The sequence below is a fragment of the Eublepharis macularius genome, chromosome 11 (genome assembly GCF_028583425.1).
Source record: "Eublepharis macularius isolate TG4126 chromosome 11, MPM_Emac_v1.0, whole genome shotgun sequence".
Lineage (NCBI taxonomy): Eukaryota > Metazoa > Chordata > Lepidosauria > Squamata > Eublepharidae > Eublepharis > Eublepharis macularius.
In genome coordinates this window covers 92,260,101-92,263,969 of record NC_072800.1, presented here as the reverse complement: position 1 = coordinate 92,263,969, position 3,869 = coordinate 92,260,101, and positions in this window count along the sequence as shown.

The window sequence follows — 3,869 nt, the reverse complement described above, 5'->3', positions numbered from 1 at the left end:
AGAAATTGCTCAAATACTGAGAAAAGGGGAAGCCAACGAATTCTAAGTGGAACTAAAAGCTATTTTTAAATAGAACTAATAGCTGTTAGGGCTCAGAGGAACTTTTACAATACTCACTGTTTGGTGTTAATGATGCCCTTCGGAAGAAATGGAAGGAGGGCTGCAATACGGATGAAAATAAACAAATTGCTAGCTGCTTTTAGAGAGAGTGTTAGAAAGGCTCAATATGAGCTTAGGCTAGCTAGAGATGCTAAACTTAACAAAAAGTGTTCTTTGGTTATGTTTGGAGCAAGAGAAAAATAAGGAAGTAATAGGCCCACTGCGGGAAGAGGTGAGTGAGATTTTAACAGGCCATAAAGAGATGGCAGAACTGCTCAATTCCTCCTTTGCCTCGGTCTTCTCTTGCAAGGGGAACTGTGCTCAACCTGGCGAAAAGAGAACACATTATGAAGGAAGGGAATTGCAGCCTAGGATATGCATAGGGAAAGTACATAAACACTTAGCTTCTTTAAATGAAACCACATCTTCAGGGCCAAATGAATTGCATCCTAGGGTACTAAAGGAATTTGCTGATGTAATTGCAGAGCCCCTGTCTATTATCTTTGAGAATTCTTGGAGAACAGGTAAGGTGCCAGAAGGTAGGAGGCAGACAAATATGAACAAAGAAGCACAGAGGTGAAAGTGTACCATGGGTAATAGAATCATAGAATCATAGAATCATAGGGTTGGAAGGGACCTCTAGGGTCATCTAGTCCAACCCCCGGCACAATGCAGAAAATTCACAACTACCCCCCCACACCTTCTGACTGCCCCAAGTGACCCAGAAGATAGCAAAACACCTCCAGGATCCCTAGCCAAACTGGCCTAGGGAAAATTGCTACCTGACTCCAAAGTGGTGATCGGCCTTACCATGGGCATGTAAGAAAGGGCCACGAGAACTAAGCCCTGATGCAACCCTTCCTGCCCTCCCTCTCATAATCTGCCCAGGTTCACAGACTCAACATTGCTGTCAGATGGCCTTCAAGCCTCTGCTTCAAAACCTCCAAAGAAGGCGAGCCCACCAGCTCCCGAGGAAGCCTGTTCCACCGAGGGATCGCTCTAACTCATCTAGTAAAACCCCCTCTACAATGCAGGAAATTCACATTTATCTCCCGTCCACACACCTCTCCCTGCTCAATGTCCTCCTGGGGAAGGCAAAAACCTCCAGAATCCCTGGTCAATCTGGCCTGGAGGAAAATTTCTTTCTGACCCTAAAATGGCAATCGGCATTACCCTGGGCATGTAAGAAAGGTCCACAAGAGTCCAGCACTGGCTCGTCCCTTCCTGCCCTCCCTCTCCCGATCTGTGTCCATTCATATTAAGTCATAGTATCCTCATAGCTGTCAGATAGCCATCTAGCCTCTTCTTAATTTCCTTCAAGGAAGGAAAGCCCACCACCTCCTGAGGAAACCTGTTCCACTGAGGAACCACTCTGACTGTAAGGAAGTTCTTCCTAATGTTTAGCTGAAAACTCTTTTGCTTTAATTTTAAACCTGTTATTTCTGGTCTAACCCACTGAGGCAACAGAAAACAACTCCACTCCATCCTCTGTGTGACAGTTCTTCAAATACTTGCAAAGGGCTATCATATCACCTCTCAGTCGCCTCCTCCTCTAAACAACCCTTTCAACCTTTCCTCAAAAGATTTTGTCTCCAGACCCTTCACCATCTTTGTTGTCCTCCTTAGGAAATGTTTTAGCTCATCAACATCCTTCTTCACCTTCAGTGCCCCAAACTGAACACTATTGCAAGTTTTTATATTTAGGTTTCTTGGTTTGAAACTATAGTTATGTGAAACCTTTATAGTAACACAGCAGAGTAACAGCAGAGTTATTTAGGCAGAAGAGTTTAAACCCCAATCATGTGCATTAATTAGTCTTCAGACAAAATCATAAACACATACAACTTACAGTTTTATTTAAGTAGATTTCTTCCATAGTAATATCTTGTAGTAAAAGGGAAAGTTCCTAATCTAAAGAGTTACAATCCCTAATTCTAAACCACGGCCTGAAAACTAGGCAGTGAGGCTGAAAGTGTGGGTCTGTGGATGAGGCCTTCTTGGCGGAGCATGGAGGGATACATCCTTCTCATTGGAAAGCCACATGGCAAGAGAGAGATTCTCCCAAGAGGCTGAGGGCCAAGCTACACATGACGAATGACACTTGAACAGCAAGTGTATTTCTCCCTGTTCACTTGCCCTCCACTAAATCCACTTGCCGTTCAAGTGTCATTCGTCATGTGTAGCTTGGCCCATAGAGACAAGAAGGAGTCAGGAGTAGACATGGGCACGAAAAGCATTACAAACGAAAAAACCCATGAATAGCCCGTTTGTCTGTTCGCGAACAAGCCATTCGTGAGGCCCCATTCCAAACAAACAAGTGGTCTTTGCAAGCCTCGTTTGTTGCCTTCATCAGCCGTTCATCAAGCCAGACAGTCTGGCACCTGCAATCAATTCCCTTGGCAACTGGAGGCAGAGACTGAACTTTGTCTGAACTCCTTCGGGCTTTCCTTCTGGCTTTAACCCTTCAAAGTACTTCCAGCAGAGAGTCCCATTTTTGCCACTGTGAAGAGAAAATGACAGCCAAGGGAGAGACCAGTGGATCATGCCTTTCCCAGGGTGCAATCTCTCTGAAACTTGGGGGGGGGGGGTCTTCAGAGGACAGTGAGGACTATGTCCCCTGCAAATTTGGTGGGTATTGGACATTGGGAAGGTCAGTTGGTAACCCCTCAAACTAGCTGCCAGCGGACACTGCTGTTTTTACCAGGGCAGAGCCTTTTAAACTATCCGCTGGCAGGTGGCAGGGGGGACCCCCCCCCCCCGCTGCCTGCCAGCGGATAGTTTAAAGGGATCATTAAAGGGCCAGGTAAGTGGGTTTGAGGGGAGGGGGCTAAGTGTGGGGTGGGGGTGGTTCTGGCTCCCACAAACAACAAACATGTTCGGGAGCAGTTCATGTTCGTCCATGTTCGTTGTTTGTTGTTCGTGGATGGCAATGAACGATGAGCAGGGCGTTCAGGTTTTTTTCTATCCATGCCCATGTCTAGTCAGGAGGCGTTCCCACCTTAGACAAAAAAGTGGCAGATTTCTAGATTTCTAGTGGCATGTTCAGAGAGACATGCAGCGCCCTCCCCCCAATGTTCAAGGCATGCTGAGTCGCCTATTCCAACAAACTCAATACTCAAGGTAAAGTCTAACCAGAGCGGAGTAAAGTGATACCATCGCTTCATTTGGTCTGGACACTATACTTCTATTGATACAACCTAAAATCTCATTTGCCCTTTTAGCTACTGTATCACACTCATGTGCAGTGTATGATCTACTAAGACCCCTAGACCCTTTTCTCATGCTGGAACCCCATCTGTATTTCAATTTTTGCAAGAAGATGCTAGCAGTTACCCAGCAAACCATCCCTCTTAGCACTAAAAATGTCTCCTCCTTACAGAAGGACATTTGTTCATCTTACCGTAGAAATGTAAGTCCATATGGTGCAAGTTCTTGGGTTGTGAATGTTTCCAATGTTTACGGATAACTAGAGGCTAAATAGGTTTCTCGGTGAGTGGTCAAACAGAGATAAGCCATCGACAAACAATCCTCTCTGTACCGGGACAAGATGTTCTGATTGATGCAACAGGCCCGTTTAGCAGCGTTAAAGGGTCGGATGAGGCTCTGTTGATTCTTTGTGTTTCCCAAACCTTTCCGAACTTGCAGCGGCAGCATTAGCAACCAGACATGTACAGCGGTGGCATTGCAGTCGAGTTGAGATCAGAAAAGTCCCTCTGTAACCAGTCACAGGTCCAGGGAGTATTTGGGTCCTGCTTCCAGAGCAGGGCCGG